Source organism: Mytilus galloprovincialis, chromosome 6, assembly GCF_965363235.1.
Source record: "Mytilus galloprovincialis chromosome 6, xbMytGall1.hap1.1, whole genome shotgun sequence".
Taxonomy (NCBI): domain Eukaryota; kingdom Metazoa; phylum Mollusca; class Bivalvia; order Mytilida; family Mytilidae; genus Mytilus; species Mytilus galloprovincialis.
In genome coordinates, this window is record NC_134843.1 from 40,986,747 (window position 1) to 41,010,747 (window position 24,001).

General features: G+C 33.5%; 1 long non-coding RNA gene across 1 annotated transcript; it reads right to left on the reverse strand.

The window, feature by feature from the left end:
• Positions 1-9,165: 9,165 nt before the first annotated feature.
• On the reverse strand, positions 9,166-10,871 carry LOC143079578 (uncharacterized). The gene is made up of 2 exons (XR_012979438.1): positions 10,540-10,871; positions 9,166-9,541 (listed from the first exon to the last, which is right to left on the reverse strand). It is a non-coding gene; the product is annotated as an uncharacterized LOC143079578 (long non-coding RNA).
• Between the last annotated feature and the right edge of the window lie 13,130 nt (positions 10,872-24,001).

The following is a 24,001-nucleotide window of genomic DNA, read 5'->3' on the forward strand; positions in this document are numbered from 1 at the left end:
ATGATTAAATATATTATAATCATATTTTGACATACACCATTATATAATTTTATTTTCTTATGATATTTTGGGTTACAAAATGCAAAAAATCATCGAAAGTCACAGATTCCTGGAATTTACAAATATTTTTTTATATAATTCATCATTAATATAATTGATTAGCCAATATAACTATGTTAAAGCTACAAATCATATCCCAGAGAGGTAAAAACATTTATTTATTTTTGTTTTTGATTGATATGTTGGGGTCAAAAAGGTAAAGAATCTACAAAAATCAGATTTCTGGAAATATATTATAATTTCATTGTTGATGATATTTCAGGTCAATTATATACTGAATTAGATGATTAAATATGTTATATATTTTGACTTTTTTATTTATTGTGTCTGTTTAGTTTGACATATTTTGACTTTTTTATTTATTGTGTCTGTTTAGTTAACGCATCAATGTAAATATAACGGAATTTGATGAGACTGTCATCAAAGTGAGAGGTTTAGCGCCAAAAAATCAAGTTTAATCCACCATTTTCTACATTTGAAAATGCCTGTACCAAGTCGGGAATATGACAGTTCTTGTCCGTTCGTTTAAATGTGCTTTGGTTTAATGAGTCTTTGTTTACTCCTTAGTTTTGATTGTTATTGTTTTCTATTCAAAATCAACGGGTTTTTTTCCAAAAACATTCATGGTTATGCATTTTTAATATTTCATCACGATGATACATATGATTTAAACTTTTCCTGAAAAAAAGCAAGGACTTCGTGTAAATAGTTTTTCGAAAAAAAAAAAATCCCCAGTTATTAGCAATTTTAAAAAACCCCATCTACCCCAAAAACACAAATTACCCGTGGTCTATGAAATGCCGATTTTTAATATGTCAACCAGGTATCCAATGAAGTGAAATTTACTGTAACCAACTTTCGCTAGTAGAAAAATAACGCGAATATGTAGAAACTTGGATCTTTCCTTATAAAACTTCATCAACTAAATCAGAAAATAACGCGAATATAAATCGTCGCGAATATGTAAAACTTGGATATTTCCTTATAAAACTTCATCAAGTAAATAAGAAATTAAATAGCCGCGAAGTTGTCATGAAAAAGTAAAACGCGAAATATCCATTGACGTGGCGCAGTACTTATACATCCCGTAATTGTGTTATAGTGCTATAGTAAATTTTGGTATTCTTGTCTTTCGTTTTTGTTTATATGCCTTTTTAGTTTTCTTTGTTTTTATAGTGATTAAGATTTTAACACAATGTTGACTGCTGTACCCCTATGTTTTATATTTTAACCTAGTGTATCTGTTTGTGTTTTCAAACATTTTGTTGGCAGTATCATAGAATTAATGCGACTGTCATACAAGTCATACATGGGTTTATCTAATTATAAAACCAGGTTCAATCCACCATTTTTGGCCCAATTCATGGACATTATGTTTTTCGATCTGTGCGTCCATCTGTCCCGCTTAAGGTATTTGGTCAAGGTATTTTTTAAGAAGTTGAAGTCTAATCAACTTTAAACTTATGTTCCCTATGATATAATCTTTCTAATTCCAATGCCAAATTAAGAGTTTAGACCCCAAATTTAACGGTCCACTGAACATCGAAAATGATTGTGCGAGTGGGGCATCCATGAACTATGGACACATTCTTGTTATGAAATGAAAATGCCCGTACCAAGTCTTTTGATTTTGCCATGTGATTACAGATTTTCCGTTATTAATTTTCCTCGGAGTTCGGTATTTTTGTTATTTTACTTTTTACGGATTTCGTTACCGCAAATGATTTCAAGTCTTTATTAAATTTCATAAATACAAAGATGTGATCTGCAAATTTGGCTGTAGATAAACTTATTTCAACGGGATAACACATCCTAAATTTTACTGTGATTTTGTCAACCAAACCCGGTATATGAAATCTATGAATATTGTTTGGTTTAATTGCTAAAAATATTAGTTTTGTTATCAGTAAAATGAAACCATACTAAATAGTAAACATATTGACTTTCATAGTACTAAAATCTATTAATACTTATAGTTTGGATATGCACAATGTCATGTTTTACTCTGACTGTTAATGATATATATATATATTTATAAACATACACTAAATCCATTGGATGTTTGATAAGTTCTGATTAATATTTTAGTCTTAAGATTCATGATTTGTTTTTAATAAGTTGTTTTAAGCTTTAAACTAGCTGTCATGAACTGTGAGAACTCTCAAATATGTACTTCGTGTTATTTTGTTTTTGGGATGTATAAGTACCCATCCACGTTCATTGTGTCTTTTATTTGATTTTTTGCTATTTGTATCTATCAGATGAGGTAGCCCCTTTTCAGCTGATTTTTTTATAGTTAGTTCTTATGCTGTACTATTACACCAAGGTCTTAGGTTAAAGGAGTGTTGAGCGCTTGCTAACATGAGTAACCCCGTCATATTCCTTGTGTATATGTCCCAAGTCAGGAGCCTGATGTTCAGTGGTTGTTGTTAGTTCATTTCGGTCATACATGTTTTTTCGCAAATAGTTTTGTTTTAAATTTGGCTGTTAATTTTCTCGGTTGAATTGTTTCAAATTTTTAATGTCGGGGGCATTTTATATCCAACTATACGTCATGGGTTTTTCTCATTGTTGAAGGCCGTATGATTGGCTATAATTCGCTTACACTCATTCTTTTGAACTTTGGTGGAAATTGGTCTCATTAGCAAGCATACCACATCTCCTTATTTTTATATCGTTGTCACTTATTCAAAAATATTCGAATGGATGACAATTTTCAATTTTATCAACAGGAATCCTTGTTTAAATAGGTTCATTTTACCCCTTTCAAAGAAATCAAGATGGGAAAAGCAAGCTCTGATATATTGTTTCAACTGGGATATTGTATATACTCCATACACAGGAGCTTGTAGAATGTTGCTTAATAGAAATGAAGAGTTCTCATTGGAGAAACTGTAATCTCCTTTGAGGTAAAATTGATCTAGATATGTGTAACAGATTAGTGTTAACATGTTCCCGTTTGCCTAAAACAATGTTCAGCCTGAAATAAATTAAGTTATTTAAATAAAATTATGCAACAATAAATATAATGAAGAAGTTCTCATCACAATATTAAATATCAAGTTTGTCTATTCCTTGGCAATATCTTGGAAAAGTTCATTCCTCCACTTGTTTTCAGCGATTTGTCTTCTAAGTTCTCGGTTTTCTGCCTCTTATTTTCATCTGATTTCTCATATTGCTGTCTGCTTCCCGACTCTTTGATTTCCTCCAATTTCAGTTTTGCCGACTCTCGCAGCCGTCCTATCATATCCATGGAGTTACATAACCACCGGAGAAGGAATTCGACTTCCGGGCGGGTCTCTGGAATCAGTGGTAATGGTAGCAATACACAGGGAAAAAAACTTAAAATTGACACTCATAATTTTTAAACACCCTCTTTCCCCTCCTGTCTAACAAAGAAGGCTTTATATGTGTGTTATGCATGTATATACTTATAGAAAGAGAATCTTCCATAAATTTTTGATTTCTAATGGTCATAAGGGTGAAATATAATCCCTTTTGGCTGTAACCATGGCAACAATCTGCATTTCTTAGATACAAAATATAGCAAAAAAGGGGGTTGAACATGTTACAAAAGTCTCCAAAATTTGGTCTAACGGAAAATTTCAATCAATTACAGTGATACCTTTCCTGAATCCATAGGTTCCATAGGTCTTTCAATTGGTCCAAAAAAAATCATGCATTTCTGCTCGTTTTTCCATAAAATTGAATTGAAAAGATCGAGCGCAAAATCTTTGTTGATAAACACTACAATAATTTATGGACCTATGGACGGTACGGATAGGAAAATACGGACTGTCAATCATTTAAATGGCCTATAAAACATGTTTAAAACAATCTAAATGTTCATATAAACCCACTAAGAAGGCTATATTATTCTTCAAGTATCTAAAAATCAATTTTATTGTACAAAAACTTTCATATTTAAAAAATTCACAGGGACCATAATGCGAAACTAAACTTCTAACTGTGTATTGCTACCAATACCAATGGAGGCAGATCTGTTAACGATGTCTGGGTCTCACTGCTTGCGAACGTTGTCTTACAACCAGATTGGTTGTTTGGCTCTGTTGTCTGGATTTCACTACTTGTTACTGTTGAGGTACAACCAGAGTGGTCGTTTGCCTCTACCATAGTAGGATGCCCAGAATAGGTATTTTCTGTTGTTATTTCTGACTGGCTTCTGCTTTTATACTCTTGAAGAGAAATTTTAGATGTCACTGAGAAAAGAGTACGATCAGGAGTTATAGGAAGGTCTAGAAGTGGCGGTCATTGTGTTTCGGGAAATTTTGGTTGAAAATTTACTGTGAAAGATGGTGTACTGGTGTTACCCATAGTGGTAACAGTATTGGTCAATAAAGAAGTGGTTGATAGTTTGGTCCGGCCACGAAAAATAAAAACACCAGGATCAACAAATCCTTTGTTTTCTCTGACCTCTTTCTTACAGCTTGTTAGTTGTGTTTCCAGTTTCAGTGCATTTTCGATGTCATGATTTTTTTTAGATGTTGTTTCATATCTGCTTTTCTTGTGCATAATGCCTTACAGTAACACAATTGCTCATGGCAACTGTAAATAATAGTTAAAACCAAGTGTTTCTCATCCCAATGTCTTTTATATTTTGCGTTTGAGCCAAACCGACCGGCATTACAGCCACCAATTGGACATTGCATTGTAGTTGATGTATAAAAGAGTTCTATTCTGTTTTCCATGTCCTCCACATTGAAATCTTCATCGGTAAATATCTGAATCTCCATCCTGACATTGGAACCAAAAGTTTTTTATAGGTGACATTGTATAAATGCATTTGTTTTTACTGATCAAATTATTCAGTTAATTGACAAGCACACCTCTCCCTTTAAAATAAAAATAAATTATAGGAATATATTATGTTAATTATTACTCTTGACAATTCTGACATGGACTACATTGGCCAGCCATTTTAAATCAAAATTGTGTTTATTTAGTACTAATGTGCATGTTTCTATCAACGTAACCGAATACTAAGAGTCCATGGCCAACAAATTGACGTATAATAAAACATGCCCACCTCGACTATGCATAAGCCGTGTTACATTGATACACATTGACCAATTCAACGTTTTCATATCGATCCAAATTAATCAATATATGAGCGTCACTGATGAGTCTTATGTAGACGAAACGCGCGTCTGGCTACTAAATTATAATCCTGGTACCTTTAATGACTATCTATACCCAAACCTGCCGGTTACCCACAGTACCGAAAGTACATAAATACCCATGGCAAAAAAAAAGTTCATGTGCGTATACAGGGAATACTGTAAATCCTTAATTAACTAAAAACAAAAGAAAACATATAAAATATGCGCTAATAAATTATCCGAACAGGTGTTCAGAATCACAAAAGCATGTATTCATGCGAAGTTATAGTTATGCTTGTGTTAAATACATATCAACGAGTATATATATGTATTGACAATACCGAAAATCAGGATGTCCAAGCCAAATCAATGATTGTTACAGAGGAGATTATACAAAAACAGGTCGAAACAGATGCACTAGATACAGAAGAAACTGCTAGTGAGGAGGAACGTGCAGTCTTCGTTCAGTCTGTAAGAGATGCAGAGCGAAAAAAGATTTTGGAAGCATTTGAAAAAGAAAAATATGGAAAGAAGAAAGAGAGGAGAGACGTGAGATAGAAAGACAGGAACAGATAAGAAAAATGTTTGAGGAGTTCCACAAACCAGCAGTTAGTCCATTATCGACGTCCCAAGAACCAGGTCCATCAAATGAGCATTACCATCTGGTAGATCAAATATACTATAATTTTGCATCTTTATAGAAAATATATATAAATATAATGAAAATAATAAATCAGATTTTATTGTACGAAGTCCTAAATTTGAATCATAATCAATTGTTCCATACGATCGCATTCAGGCGAGTCATTGTTGATGTTGTTAAAGTTCAATTTTTGAATTTTATAATAAACTAGAACACACCCGTGATATAGCGGGTCCGTGACTGAATTATGAGTAGTATTGGTATTGTTATCTGATAAAGTCATGCCGATTATAGGATACAGTTTTCTCTGCTTTCAAAACTTTCTGTTTGAACCCGTCGACCTGGAACTTATAAATTATTGGTAATATTAGTTATTTGGAAAACAAAAGGTCCTGGAATGGAGTATTTTTTAATCAACAGCATTGTCATATATTAGTTACAAATAAAGTTGAATTCTTTGATTCGCTGTTTTACGTCATGCTCGCTAACAAATTGAAAATTGTATCTATACGCCTTATTTCAGATTTTTAGTATTCGTATTGTTAGGCCACACCAATTTGATCCCTTGTTCGACGGACCCGCCCGCACCTATTTTTTTCAAAACAGAATTTTTTTATTTTTTTTATATTCCCGCTTCCCGCATCCGGAATTGTAATCATGTCCATTTCCCGCACCGTTTTTTTTTTGTAAATATAATAAAAAGATATCAACATTTGTTTTTAAATCACAGTCTAACCTGTTAACTGGCCACCCGCTGATTGATACTTGCGACAGTCTGTGTAAATAAGATTGAAACAACAGCAGGGGTCCAGTTTATCTAACCTGTATATAACGATTTTAAACATAAAAGCACCCCACCACACTGTGTAAATATCTGTGAGAATATTTGTTTCAGCATGAAACCTGGAGTGCTCCGATAAAAAGTTAGAGCAGCGGGTATTTCCGTGAAGAACAAAAAATTGGTTTCTTTCCCCCTTACTTATATTCCCTATCAAAAAATATTCGTTGTTAGAATAAAGTACAAAGAAGTTCTGAAGGATTTGCCTTCAACTGCAATTATATTGTATGCTGGCGAAACAAAACTATCCATAGCCGCTGCATGTTTATGCACCTGTCCTGATTGATTCAGGAGCATGTCGTTCAGCAGTTATCGTTTGTTGATGTTGTTAATTGGTACTTTCCCGTTTGGATATATAAATTAGATCGTTGGTTTTCCTGTTCGAATTGTGTACGCTAATAATTTTGGGGTCCTTTATAGCTTGCTGTTTGTTCTGTATCAAAGCCCTGTGTAAAATGCCGTACTTTGACCTGTGTTTGTTATTATCAGGTTGAGAACAACCCTCCCTCAGACTAGTCTCGATTACCCAGACGCACATTTAAATATAGCGTCTGGGGTGATTAACCGGACTGGTCAAATATTTATAGGGGGCGTAACAAATAATTAAATATAGAACATATCTATAAATAGCACTTCCGTTATCCCCAACATGATTTAAAAAAACAACAGCAGAAAACAGTGTAGTATATGTACTTGTAGCTCACTTTATGTTGGCCAACTTGCTGATGGGAAATTCTAATACAAACGTCAAATAAATAAAACTGCTTAAAAAAATATTTCACACGTATTCCTGTTCTCGAAGTTCTTGTCTGAAACCACAGGCCTTAAATGTGTTATATTTTAAGGTACAAAAATGTATATAGGAATTTTTTTTTCAGCGACAAGTGCCTGTGTCTGAAACTGAGTGATTTATAAACATGTAATAAAGATCCAAGAGTCAAAATTAAGCTTTAATTGGCCGTACTTAAATATATTCAGATTTCGGATATTGTTTTCGTTGATTAAAAGTACTTTATATAAATTTTACTCTTTTCATGGTTTTTATCTTCGACTTGATCATTAACTACTTTTCCAGTTTTGGCTGGTTGTGTCACCCCTGGTTTCCCCATTACCTGGGTACCGCAGACGGCGGCACCCAAACGCCCTCCTCGTTTTATTCTGAGGCCTAGTTACGGCCCTGTGCAACTGAATATTATAGCACTCGTCATAGAGGGATCCACCCCATTTTTTTCGTAGGAAAAATGTGGTTGATTATGTAGGGAAACACTGTAGCACGAGTGATTGTAGTTCCCCTCCCTAATAACAAGTTCTGGATTTGCCACTGTGTACAGAGGCTACCACGCTCTCTGTACGCTTCAAAAGGGGTCCGTAGGAGGACCGTTATACTTAAATCTACATTTCTGCTTCAATAGTTCAACGGGCTGTAAATTAGGACCTCCTTTTTATAATCATTGTTAATTTCTTTTCATCCTGAACATTACCATTATTTACCACAAGACGATAAAAAAGCAACCAAAGATTAAACTATTTTATATTATTGCACACCTGTCCACTTTATTCCCTTATCTTCATACTATAAAATACCATTATTCTCTCTTTGTATTGTATCACATCGTCCTGAACATGCATGAAATAATTGTCACTGGGCGTCAAGGAACCAACCATCAGTATATTGTGTCACCGTTAGTCTCTATTCTTTATTTTTTATCCATTTTTCCTTGTTTTGTCTCATTATTCTTATTTCTGTAAATTCCTGTCATAACTTATAATGTCCTTTTTTTTATATAAATCTGATGCACTCACCTTACAAAAAACACATATCAAGTTACGTCTATGTAAAGAAAAACATCTCATACAAATACTATAAGATTGCGTATGTAGAAAAACTTCCTTAACAAGTATAACTGGCAGATCAGCGAAATCACACAATGAGCCAATTCCATTTTCATTTACAAAATTAATTGATCTTAAAACTGCAAACGACAGAATAGTCTGAATGTTTTTAGCTGTTACACCAATAATCGCCTAATCCTTTTAGGAAGAAAATATTTAGGAACCAACCTTCATACAAAACTACTTTGCCAGTGAAGCCCGTGTCCATGGAAAAATATAGAACTTAACCAGTCAGTCATGAAACCCAATACTCTTTGAATGCATGTTTGAATCATGTACATGGAAAAGATGGAATGGGATTTATCTCATACTGCATAGTTACTTGTAAAAAAGATAATGACTCAAAAGTGTATTCTACTTCTCCAACTCTTATAATTTCCATCATGTATTAGCCTACAATAAAGGACAGATTCACAAGAACAAAAACTTCTCATGTGAACCTTTTAAATAAAGAATAAGGAAATTGGTATGATTGCTAACGAGACAACAACCCAGTAGAGTTCAAATGACATGGATATACGCAAATGTGATCACTGCATGGCCTTCAATATTAAGAAAACTCCCTACCATATAGTCAACTATAAAAGGGCCCGACATGAAAATGAGATACATTTCAACCATAAAAACTAACTGTTTAATTGTTCATATGATTTTAAATTTGTTAATACAAATCTAACTTCCCTACCATATCTGACAATAATGTGTTTCTTGATATTTGTTTCATTTAATCAATATACGTCTGTTGGGTTTTTTTTCGCTTTGTGGCGCCTGTCAAAATAATGTATATCCAACATGTTTGGTACTGTGATCTATTTATACTGATTGATGCTTCAGTAATTAAAAAAAAAATCTTTCAGTTTGAACTTTGTTCTTATAAAATTGAAGCATGATTGTTTATGATACAATGAAAATCCTGAATATTACATGTTTTTTAATTCTTCACATTTTACACATAAAATCTGTGTCCATAAATCATCATTGGTTTGTCTACAAAAGAAAGTAAATATTAAAATCATATTAATTTTTAGTCACCAGCATAGCATATATATGAAAAACAAATTGTTTAAAAAAAACCATCATAGAAATATATTGTATAAATTATTGTCCTGGGGCAAGTGAATCCCGCTTTAGGGTGCAATATTATCTTGCTGCGTTGAAGACCCGACCCATTGGTGGCATTAAACTGTTTACTGCTTTTTGGTCGGGTTGCCCAGTGTCTCTTTGACACATTCCCTGTTTGTTTTCTCTATTCAAACCAAGAATGGATTTTTCTCTCTTTTTTGAAGGCCATACAGTTGCCTATAATTACTCACATCCAATTCATTTGAACTTGAGTGGATAGTTGGTATTCATACTACATCTCCTTATTTGTGTAATATTGAGCTATTGGCAATTTTATCTTCACTTTTTGTTTTAGTCTACATGATAAACTGTTAATAATGAAGATGTCTAGACTACTTTTGGTATTTTATGGCATTGGATTCACTGGTAGCTGCCTCATTGACACCTCTCTTCATTGATGCTGAATATATTGTTAAACTGTCTTTTGCAGAAAATCTAATGTACAAATCATTTTGACCATTTAGTATAAAATCTTCTAGCATCTTTTAGATACACTTTGTTTTTCTTTGAAAGTGTACATCATTGTGTATCTTTCATCCCCCTCTTTGTCTTTACCATGTTTACACATATCAAGATTTAGATAGATACAACAAACATATCTTGGATGAAGGTGATATTTCGGCGTCTTAGTAGTTTTCCTTGAAATATTTATAAAGTAAACGATACTAAACATCAACCCAAAATGTATTTATAACGTATACGACTGTTCGAGTGGTCCCAGTCAACATAACAATTGACATTTATTGTATAATTATAAACTCGTTTTCGTTGCACGGACATGCATGAAAGTATATAACTACTCGGTGTATCAGGTTGGCTGCATTGCAATTTATGTTACAGTGTGTGTTGTTATAACATCTTACCAAGGTTGGATGTGCTGGTTTATTCCTTCGCCTCCATGTCCATATCAACCATGCTGTACGGTGTTTTCCATGAATTGTATTTCGTCACAAAAATATATAAATAGCTTTAAACAACAATCGGTACACTCGGGCTTTTCAATAATATTATCGTAATGTCATTTCTTCCGAAGTCAATAACCAACTTCTTGGTTATTCGTCTTGGACATTATCTTTGACAACAAGCTAAAAAAGCCGATACTATTCCGAATGTCATAAATAACCATTTTTATATCACTTGTCATCCAGACGCTCTACTATGAAAAATAAAGCGGCTGGATGATCGAGACTACCCTCAGACAAGGGGTCATTTTACTGATGTAGAAAAGAAAATAGAAATACCAAGGATTTGTAAAGTTCTTCTATACAAAACCTTTGAACACATTTTAAACAAATTTTTCTAAAGAGAGGGGTCCACTTATTTTGAATAATATTAAATTGTTAAAGTAAATGTGTTAACATGGTTAAAGCAGTGGCGGATCCAGGGGGTGGTCCCACGGCGCACCGGACCACCCCCATGACGAACCTAAAAATTTTTAAAGTGTCTATTTTTTCAATAACTTGCTAATTAACAAATTAACACTTAAGATTAATCCTTTCATCGCACTATAATTGGTTATGGATTACCTGGATACCTGGAGGTGTCACAATGATAGAATACGGATATCAATGCGTTTCACCTGTATACATGTAATTAAATTGTCAAAACAGCTCGTCAATATGAAGAAGTTGACTTCTTATTTTGCAAGGTAAATACAAATTATTTTTGTATTTTTAAACGAAATTTCCATATATAGTTGCATTGTCCAACTAACGGAGTCTCGGTTTTAAATTTCATGTATGTACATTTTGAAAAAAAACAACCATTATGAATGAATTAAATTAAATTTGTTTATCTATATCTCTTTGAGCCCCCACCCCTTTTCCCCCCAACATCAACAGCAATTCAAGCACTGCAGTTGGTACCCGCATTTGTACAAAGCGCAACATGTGATGAAATTAAACATTTTGTAGACTTTTACCATACTGATTTGCCGAGTCCATCTACAATGCATTCCGAACTGCGTTTGTGGCAAAAAACTTGCGAGTCAATGCTTTCAAAACCAGAAACTGTAGCCGGTGCTCTGAAAGAATGTTGCAAAATAGACTTTACAAATATTTCTGTTATCTTAAAAATCATAGCTACCATGGGGGTGACGAGTTGCGAATGTAAGCGATCCAACAGTGAGTTATCACTTTTAAAAACCTACCTGAAAACAACTATGGGACAATCTTGTTTAAACGGACTTGCGTTGATGCATGTGCACTACAGTTTGGAACTAAACATAAAACAAATTATAGATAACTTTGCAAGGAAACACTCGCGACGCATGATGTTGAATGACCTGATAAACGACTCTTAAGTTTGTTAAATTAGTAAATTTTGAACAATTTTACGTAGAACTATTTTTACCGATTCGGAACATTTTAGCTAAACCTTTTTTACAGCTTGCCTAATTCAGATGACAGTTGTATGTTGTGCTATTTTAGATTGCAAGATATTGTATAGAGTCTTAAATAAAAATCAGTTTTACATGTCTTTAAATTCCTTTACCTAGGAATATGTGCATTGCATGGTGTTGTCCAAATTCATGATCTTCCATAATGTCGAAGGTATTTTTTAACCTTTTTCATACCATTCAATATTCATTTGGGACCACCCCCAAATTTTTTTCTGGATCCGCCACTGGTTAAAGTCCAGGAATATTACTAAATTCTTGGACATGTTTTGACCATTTAATACCAGATAGATATATAGTTCTATGAGAAAATATGAGCCCTTTTGTACAAACAAATATATTATAATTTATATTGATCCCTCATAAAACATGTAAAAGGGATATTTATAACATTAAGGGGTTGCCCCCAAACTGATTATGACTTGGATGATGACAGTCACACATACATAGACCAGATTTAATTATTTCTTGGTGAACAGGGAAAAAATACTTCAGAAATTAAAGAAATGTCAAAGTACAAGTGATAAATCAAGTTTTAATATTGTCAAAACCTATTATTTTATGTTTACAAAAAAAAATTATAATCGCTCGCCTTTACTTTTCAAGCTTCGCCTCAAAAATTTGCAAATTAAATATTTTTTTATTAAAATTTTCAAATCGCTCGCTCGCCCTAAATTTTGGAGTCCAAAAATCCGTAGAACAATAAATTAAATTGGTGTGGCCTTATCTTAGAAAGTATTACTGGTTAAAATACTACAATAGGGAACAATTTGACAATGATTGAACTTAGTAGTGTCAACCCTGTGATTATGACCCGTGTATATAGCAAAATCCTAAATACACCGTTTGGTGGTGCGCCTGTCAGATGCGGAACGTACAGATAAGGGGGTGTTGCTTAACGGCGGAAACGAAAAGACACTTTTATATAGACGGAATTTAAGGGGGGAAATAAAGAACTATGAAAATCAATAGATCTTGTCTTGCTGGTAATTAATTTTTGCCATTAAAAGTTTTAAATTTTAAACCCGATGCTTTTTGTTATTCATTAATCATGTGTTTCTTTGTCTAATACGTTTTCCTATTTATTTGTATTGTAGTCCTGTAATATTATGTTGTCATTTCTAGGTTATATTGAACATTGCCATTAAAGTGCGAGGTTTGGCATGCCACAAAACCAGGTTCAATCCACCATTTTTTCCTTTAAAAATGTCCTGTACCAAGTCAGGAATATGGCCATTGTTATTTTATAGTTCGTTTCTGTGTGTGTTACAATTTAACATTGCGTCGTTTGTTTTCTCTTATTTTTGAGTGTAAATTGACATTGCGATAAGACGTGTCACGGTACTTGTCTATCCCAAATTCATGTATTTGGTTTTGATGTTATATTTGTTATTCTCGTGGGATTTTGTCTGATGCTTGGTCCATTTCTGTGTGTGCAAGTTACAATGTACTGTTGTGTCGTTGTTCTCCTCTTATATTTATGCGTTTCCCTCAGTTTTAGTTTGTTACCCCGATTTTGTTTTGGTCCATGGATTTATGAGTTTGAACAGCGGTATACTACTGTTGCTTTTATTTATCTATAATTTACCATTTATTTCAATATACCAGGCGAACATGCAAGTGAGAAAATTCGTCATATAAGTTCGATAACTTTTAAGAACGAAGTCATTTGACTGTTTTTAAGTGAATGGACATTAGGTAGAGCCTGGGACTGTTATACTAATAGTTAGTATAATAGTCCCAGGTAGAGCTCAACATTGTAGTAAAATTGAGAAAGAAACCGGGAATATGTCAAAGAGGCAACTCTCGACCAAAGAGCAGACAACATCCGAAGGCCACCAATGGGTCTTCAACGCAGCGAGAAAACTCTGTAACCGGAGTTGGTATCAGCTGGCCCCTAAATAAAACTGTGCTACTTCAGTGAAAATGGGCGTCACACTTAACTCTAAAACATATAAATGAGATTAAATTAAAAAAATATACAAGACTAACAAAGGTTCCTGACTTGGGACAGGCGCTAAAAATGCGGCGGGTTTAAACATATTTTGTGAGATCCCAACTCTCCCCCTTATACCTCTAGCCAATGTAGAATAAAGAAACACATATGAAGCATACACAGTAAAACTCATTTCAAAAGGAATCCAAGTCCAATGTCAGATTAGACATGTTTTTCACATCAGGTTTTCGTTGTTTATAGCGTTTTAATAGACAGCACTTGCATGATATCCCAATGTCTTAATTAAATAGCCATGTCGGCTAACTTGGCTGACAGGCAGGGTTATCCAACACAGTTTTTAAGTTAGATACATCAATGGTAATTGTTGCAAAGTTTAACCCAAACTATCAGGCGACTCCCTTAAAGACATATGTTCAATAACATTTGGCCCAGTAGTTTCAGAGACGGAGAAATTTTGTAAAAAGTTAACAAAGTCGAAATCGAACGACGAACGCCAAGTGACGACAAAGCTCACTTAGCAGGGCTAGGTCAGATAAACAAAAAAGAACTCTCCCAAAGTATACCACTAAAGACTAAAGCAGGTCTTAGTACCAGCATAAAATGACAATGACAGAGCAAAAACATTGAATGAACATTTCACTATAATTGTATCAACTAAGAAGACATCAACTAAATATGTACCACTTAATAAACCGTTACATCTAGAATGGAAAGACATAATAACTTAAGTATGGGCGAGAACAAAATTAGAATATGGATGCAATAAATAAAAGAATGAGAGCCAGAAGAAATAGGCCATAGAATATTAAAAAAAAAATAGACCTAAAAATATAAAATGAATTAGCAGCTATAATATTATTATTCACCAATTGTTCAACAATCATCAATACCAGCTTGATACCTGATGAATGGTCAACAGGAGACATTTGTGCATTTCCGCAAATTAAATATCTCAAACATGCATTCTCTGCAAGATGCTGCAGCATATAGTATAGTCCAACATAATGTGTTGCCGTCTAGAATGTTATAATATCATCAATGCTTTACGTCTTTGATGCATGATTCTTTTATTAGTTGTTAGTGGCTTTGAAATAGCTGTCAGTTAACTGCGAGTACTCTCAGATCTGTACCTATTGTCTTTTTTTTTTTGTTATTGGGATGTACAAGTACACGGCCACGTTCACTTGTATTTGTTTCCATCTGAGGAGTTACGCCGTTTCAACGATAAGTTATAGCAAGTTCGTTCTCATGGGGTAATGTTATACCATTGTCCCAGGTTATGGGGAGGGTTGGAATCCTGCTAACATGTTTAAGCCCGCCACATTCTGTATGTATGTGCCTGTCCCAAGTATAAGGAGCCTGTAATTCAGTGGTTGTCGTTTGTTTATGTGTTACATATTTGTGTTTTGTTCATTTTTTTGTACATAATTAAGTTTGTTAGTTTTCTCGTTTGATTTTTTTTACATTGTCATTTCGGGGCCTTTTATAGCTGACAATACAAACTTGAGAGGAATTGAATTTTCACAGAAGAATTAAGCGGCATGATATTTGAAGCAGCGTAGACAATTTGATTTTGAAAACCTTTAGACATGACTACGACTAACTTGGTGAGGGCACTGTGCAAATCGTATATATCCATGTAGGTTTCTAATTGTTCGCCACTTTTTGCACATCAATTCGCATTTTTTAATTAAAATTCTAGGAGATATAATGTTTTTCCTATGTAAATACCAAACAGCATACTTCAGTATTATAAGGATTTACTATACAAATCCTGGAGTATTTTAAACGTGTGAGAAAGGCTTTGTATAGTAAAATTTCATAAAAATAAAATATATACAAGTTTCTATTCTAACTAGTTAGTTCCCTGGTTTCCATATCGGATTTTGTCCATACACCATTGTCCTATTAAGTTTCTTTTACGTTTTATTTCCGTTATACAAGAAAAGATACAACGAAAATCACCAGTGCAGAATTTCAATAACGCAGCAAGATGCACCACAACACTCATCTTGATTCAAGGCAATTAAAAAAGAAAAAAATAATGCAAAAGATTTCCCAAAAAGTTTATTACTTCACAACCTATTTATAGAATCGAGGCCGATGTCAATCTTTTTCAGGCTTATATAGATTTTTTTTGTGTTGTTGGGTTGCTATCTTATTGACATTGATCAAACTTTTTCTTTTAAAAGAAAATTCGGACAGACTATCCTGAATCGCACGAACGACGTACGCATGACTTTATCAAATATTTCTAAAACATAGTCTGACTCTCATTATCTCCTGGTAATTATTTCAATTCTTTATGCTTTGAAATCTTTTATTTTAAATTCATTCCTTTTGGTTTTTTTCTTGTGAACATGTGTAATACTATATAACACATGCCAATATGTAGATAAAATAACCAAAAAGAAAAGATGTTAATTCTTTCTGTTTCCGTTTCCGTTCCGTATTCCGTTCCGTTTTCCGTTTCCGCCGTTTAGCAACCCAGATAAGGTAATAGGTTACAGATGAATATACTATTGGTATCGGTATCGAATTCGACCCGGAACTTGTTAATTATTGGCCATATTAATTATGTGGAAATCAAAAGGGTCTGGAGTGGTGTAATTTTAAATCTACATATTGTCCTGTATTAGCTATATGTAAAGTTGAATTCTTTGATTAATCGTTTTTACCCCATGACTGCTGACAAATTGGACCTCGTTATTTTAGTATTATAGATAGTATATTTAGAGTATAAGATATGTAAATTTATTATGTTGGGTATAAATATAAAAAAAAATATATGTATAGTTTGTACTTGTATATATTTTTGATAGTATATCTTGTGTTATGCTTAATTGGTACTCTAATGTGTACCTACACTGTACATAATTTGAAATAAATTACTACCCTCCCTTGCTGTAATAAAAATAATTTGACATTCTTTTGACTGTTTTTTTTATTATTTAAAATGTATGTTATGTAGAAAACTTTATTGGAGGTTTTATCTGTCTGCCATGACTACTATACTTTGGAGAAGCTGGTTCAATTTCAACCTTGTGAACATTTTCATCTTGTATATCAGTGATATTGTCAACCGTGTAATCAATCCAAATTGATTGCTCTAATGTTTGGTCTGTTCTTCTTGAACTGGAGCATCAACTGTATCATTACGGGTGTAAAAATATTTTAAATGGCCCACATTGACCACTTTAAGTTTTGAATTTTGACAATCCTCAATTTCTCATGTTATTATGGCAAGCCGTTCTCGTCAAAACTATGTTTAAACCATTTTTCGAAAAATTTACACACTGAGAATTACAACAAAGCACACTGAGATTTTAAAACTTCAAAACGCACACTGAGAATTGAAAATTACACACTGAGAATTGAAAATTACACACTGAGATTTCATAAAGACGCACTGAGATTACAAAAATGAAAAACGCACACTGAGAATTGAAAATTACACACTGAGAATGAATTGAAAATTACACACTGAGAATTGAAAATTACAGACTGAGAATTGAAAATTACACACTGAGAATTGAAAATTACACACTGAGATTTCAAAAAGACACACTGAGAATTAGAAATTACACACTGAGAATTTAAAATTACACACTGAGATTTATGCGCACTTTTTATGCGCACATATCTAATTAGCATACTTAATCTGAATCTATTACAAGCTTAAAACAACAAGGGGACAGAACTCGTTAGTCCTTCGATTTGGTCCCAAATTAATAAAAAAACTTTAGAAATACAAGAACAAGAAAAATACCCACTTACTCTTAGAATGAAATTCAAAACAGTGTGGCTGTGGCCATTGATTGACACATTAAATTCATCCATTGACTGGGACGATTTAGGTGAACGTTTGTATGTAACGACCACTGCTAACTATGTATTGTCAAAAATCAAAACATAAAGGTTATTCCTGATTAATTTTTCAAATTATTTTATAATTAAAGGCGTTAAGAAACCTTTGGTGACCCCACAGTTTAAATGTCTATCGTAGGTGAACAGTGGTCGTTACCGACAAACGTTCACGTAAATCGTCCCAGTCAATGGATGAATTTAATGTGTCAATCAATGGCCACAGCCACACTGTTTTGAATTTCATTCTATTACAAAATATAACCAAATGGTGAAAAACTTTATTAAAATCATAAGAAAACATTGGAACAATCTGCAAAAGAATGCAGTGAAATTTTTACCCAAGTGTCTATTATAGCATATAAACGTAACAAAAATATAAAAGATTAACTAGCGAAACCAGGGAAACAGTTGGAACACTTTTGAAAATGGACCCACGGTTTTAAGTAAAAAAAATCATCCCGATACACTGGTAGTAATGATCTGAATTATAGGCAACAAACTTATGAAGGGGGACGAAAGATACCAAAGGGACAGTCAAACTCATAAATCTAAAACAAACTGACAACGCCATGGCTAAAAATAAAAAAGACAAACAGAAAAACAATAGTAGACACGACACAACATAGAAAACTAAAGAATAAACAACACGAACCCCACCAAAAACTAGGGGTGATCTCAGGTGCTCCGGAAGGGTAAGCAGATCCTGCTCCACATGTGGCACCCGTCGTGTTGCTTATGTGATTACAAATCCGGTAAATAGTCTAATTCGGTAGGTCATATTCATGAAAGGGAAGGGGATTGTAGTTACGACGTAAGGAACATATCCGATATCATTTGTGAAACGGTTATTCCATAACGGTCAACCAACTCGTGATGGCGTCCGTAAAATTTACGAAGGGATGATTTCAACTTCACCATTTGGAACTCTTGGTTTAATAGCTTCCTTGTGAGCAGCAAACCTCTATCAAGAAAATCATGATAGGAAATGCAAGCACGGGAATATCGTATCAATTGGGAGATATATACCCCGTATGCAGGTGCTGCTGGAATGTTGCTACTTAGAAATGGAAAGTTCACAATTGGAAAGCTGAAATCATCTCTTTTGTCGTAAAGTTTTGTTTTCAACCGACCCTCATTGTCAATTTCTAGATGTAAGTCAAGATATGAAGCCGACTTAACTGTATCTGTAGTATCCTTTATCTCTAGTTCGATTGGATAGATGCGTTCCACATAGTCACCAAATTTTGAATTGTTTAGTGAAAGAACATCATCTATATAGCGGAAAGTAGAGTTAAAGGATATTGCTAACTTCTTATCTTTCTTCCTAAGAAGTTCCTGCATGAAGTCAGCCTCATAATAATAAAGAAACAAGTCGGCGAGTAGAGGGGCACAGTTTGTTCCCATTGGAATGCCGACAGTCTGTTGAAAAACACGTCCTCCGAACGTAACAAATATGTTGTCAATCAAGAAATCAAGCATCTTGATAATATCAGTTTCAGAGAATTTTTTGTTTGAATCAGAGTGAATATGAGCGATGTTAAGTCTTGAAATTTATTACGAATGTTGGTTGAAGGAATCGCATTTCATTATAATGACAAGAGTTCTTGAGATCAAGATATTAATCTGAATATTCATTAGTAATTTGAATATTAATCTCAGTGTGTATTTTTGAAATCTCAGTGTGTAATTAACAATTCTCAGTGTGTGTTTTTCAATTTATTTCATCTCAGTGTGTCTTTTTAAAATCTCAGTGTGTAATTTTGAATTCTCAGTGTGTGTTTTTCATTTTTTTAAATCTCAGTGTGTTATTTTAGGTTTTTAAATTTCAGTGTGTATTTTTTTTTCGAAAAAAGGGTTTAAACATAGTTTTGACGAGAACGGCTTGCCACAGGTTATATCTCCACATTGACCACTTTAAGTTTTGAATTTTGACAATCCTCAATTTCACAGGTTATATCAGACAACTTTCTACTGATTGTGTAGGGACCAATCCAATCCAAACCAAGTTTTTTGTTTGCTTTTGGTGGATACCATCTGAGAAATGTTTTCCCAATTTCAAATTGTCTGTGTTTTAGTTTACAATCATAGCATTTTTTCTGTCTATGAAAACTTGACTGCAAATTTTTATGAATTTTACCGAAAGCTCTTTGTATGGCGTCGCGCATCCATTCAATGTATAAATTTGGACATAAACTATAATTTTCATCTTGGTTTGACCCGGTAAAGATATCAATTGTTAAAGATATTTCGCGTCCGAGCATTAGTAAATTTGGACTTTTGAATATGATTATACAGGTGCAAGTATAGACTCTAGATCACTCTATAGCAGTATAACAGGAAAGGCTGGTCGTTAGAGTCCTTATCGTTTTAAAGTAAATTATGATTTGTATTATGTATTTCAAACTACGTGATACGTTCTAACTCTATGTATATAAAAAAAAATGCATATGTATCTGAAACAGAAAACGTCTGTCTACTAAAATAATAACCTTATTAAAAATATATAACCTGTTAAACTGTTCATAGTTTTTATAATTTTTTCTCTTAGGCAAAGACGTATAGTTGAAGTGAACTTATAGATCTTCGAATCATGTCGAAAAATAATCTATCCTATTATATGAAAAGTGAGAATATAACAATGGAAAACAAAAGGATTTCCACTATGATTAGACCACTTGGTTTTGTCAGCTGTCTGTCAATCACAGAAAAACGAATGCGTCTGATGGCTTTGGATTTGTATTCGGCTATTTTATTGAGGTTCATTTTAATAATCTTGGATTTAACATTTTTGATTTGAGTGTACATAGTAAGATATAAGCAGAAAAAGGCGTCGGACGCATCAAGTCTTATTTTTACTTGCATACAGCTTCCTCGAAAAATAAAAAAACCATAAACACAAAAGACTAGTTAGTAGTTTTAGATGCATGATTTTTTTTTTAGTTGTTATTAGCTTTGAACTAGCTGTCAGATAACAGCGAGTACTCTCAAATCTGTTCCTAGTGAATTTTTGTTGTCGGGATGTACAAGTACCCGGCCACGTCCACTTGTATTTTGTCCAACTGATGAGTTAAGCCTTTATCAACTGATATTTATAGTTCGTTCTTATGTTGTATTGTTATACCACTGTCCCAGGTTAGGGGGGGGGGGGGATCCCGCTAACATATTTAACCCCGCCACATTATTTATGTATGCGCCTGTTCCAAGTCAGAAGCCTGTAATTCAGTGGTTGTCGTTTGTTTATGTGTTACACATTTGTTTTTCGTTCATTTTTTTATATAGATAAAGCCGTTAGTTTTCTCGTTTGAATTGTTTAACATTGTCATATCGGGGCCTTTTATAGCTGACTTTGCGGCATGGGCTTTGCTCATTGTTGAAGGCCGTACGGTGACCTATAGTTATTAATTTCTTTGTTATTTTGGTCTCTTGTTGACAGTTGTCTCATTGGCAATCAAACCACATCTCTTCTTTTTTTTTTTTATAGTTAAACACTACCGAAGTGAAATCCATGTAAGAGTCATGTAAATTTATGCGTTAACAGAACCGGTATGAATTTTTTATTGCATGTTGTTGCCGTATCAACAAATACTAGCACCAATTAAAAGATACGATACAAATTGTTTAACTTAAATTTGTACATAATTTTTGTAAATATGACATCTTTTGTCTCACAGTAATATTTAGTTTTTACTACGAGATGAGAAAACTTCAACCCAATCATTTTCTTCTGTTAAATTGTTCCTTCAAAGTATATGCTTTGTATATAATCATTCGATTCCCTTGTATTTTATGTCTTAAATGGTATATGGATGTTTAATTAATACTGTTTCTCTTGGATAATATTTTATCTGTACAGCTGAGTTTTGTTTTCAATACAATTACTAGTACTCGTCGCTGGTCGATCTTAGTCATGAGCTTTCTCTTTCAATTCCCAGGTCGTATTTTACTCGTGCGTGCGAGGAGGTATCATGTGTTACTTAGTATAGCCAATAAGACGGCAACACTACATCTCAAATATTCAAAAGACTTTCGGAAATCGAGAAAATTTACCAAATAACGACATTCAGAACAACACTTTCCATAATATGATGTTAAATACCAACCTGTGACAACAGTCACTGCTGAATCATAATTTACGTTATTTAATTTGAAAGAAAGGATTTTGGTAGATATTTATAAAAAAAAAAAAAAAAAAAAAAAAAAAACATTTATCTGAAGGCGGATAAAATTTTTGATATATTCGGTGCTGCAATAATACTAAAAACATATTATAAAACAAGAATGTGTCCATAGTATACGGATGCCCAACTCGCACTATTTTCTATGTTCAGTGGACCGTGAAATCCGGGTAAAAACTCTCATTTGGCATTAAAATTAGAAAGATCAAATCATAAGGAACATGTGTACTAAGTTTCAAGTTGATTGGACTTCATCTTCATTAAAAACAACATTGACAAAAAACTTTAACCTAAAGCAGGAAAGACGGACGGACAAACGGACGCACATACCAGAAAACATCATGCTCTACCATCGTAGGTGGGGCATAAAACGTTTAAAAAATCATGTAAATAGTGGTAAACGTTTCAGCTAGACTTGTTGATAAACTGTTTACGCCCTTCAGTAGAACACATTATAAAAGACTACGGAATAAACAGTGTTGAGAATGTTTTCGATGACATCAATATTAAATGATAACATTAGATTTATGTTTCATTATAATACGGTTATACTGATTGGCTAACTGCAGTCTCACGTTATTCCTTAATCAACTTCATTTCAAAATGAATTGAAACATTCATGTTGACAGGTGCTTCTACAATAAAGCGCACAGGTAAATAGAAGAAAATAACTTGATATATAGTTATCGTGTTTTCATGATCATAGCGAAAAAATGTAATTATAAGTATTGAATGCTTCTTTTAGTAATTTCATAGGGTTGTAAAAGCGTTGACCGTGCGCACATTTTAAGAATCCAAAATGTACGTTAACACCCCAATGAATTTACTAAAAGAAGCATTCAATTATTAAATGAAGATCGATTACTTGACGTCCAGTTGCAAACATTTCGTTCATAATCAGGACAAGAAGAAGTCACATCTTAATCCTATAAATTTTGCAAAGTAGGTTGAAATTCATATCTACTGGAAAACATTGAATGATGGAAGGGGTAAAAGGAAGACGTTTCGCCATGCGAAAAGCCATATTAGTTCCTCTAAGAGACATTGCAATAGTCCTCTATAATGAAGACTAATTGTCACTCTCCCTATAAAAGGTGTTGGATTTAACTAACCTCATTCCAACCGGACGTGGTTGCGTATTTATACATCCAGCAGTTCCAATGTCACACTTTGCAAGTTTCTATGTATTCATACATCTCAGACTATTACATAGTAAGGTTTCAGTGTTCCCGGTGAAAGAAATTCCAGTATTGCGCTACTGATGCTCGAAACTTATATAGAGTTATCTCTATTCAGCATTGGTTTTACTTCGTGATAGAAAAAGACCACATTCAATCCAAAAACAGCTATTCCTTTCAATTTACGTTTTGCTAATTTCGTCTTGGTGGCGCTAGTTTGCATTTTACATATCGAGAAAATCTGATCTCTACAGAAAAAGTATAAAATTATCATTAAAACAGAAAGGATCATATATAACTTTAAGAAATCGAAATTTTATAGAAAATCCAAATACACATATTTTACTACCTTATTATGTTCATTTTACACATTTATTTCCTGAATGGATTGTATCTATGAAAGTATATTAAGATGCAGTTCAACGAATTACCGATATATATGCATACAATTTTCCGTTAACATTCGAAATACTGTATATAATTTCGTTTTTGTTGTTGTGTAGATTTACCAGTATTTTACATTTTGTCCAGCAACCAACTATATGAATAACTTTAATTCCAACGTCCAACAAGAAGACGTCCAGATGAAGTACCTCTTTCCACAATTCTGGCTTTCGTTCCCTCACTACGACGGAAAGCCCAGCAAGAAAATTCTGAGTTGCAGTCCGTTATCCAAAAAATGTCACAGAAATGAACATGGAGTGTGTCTATTTTCCTGATATTTACAGCATTACTTCTGTTGCACACAGA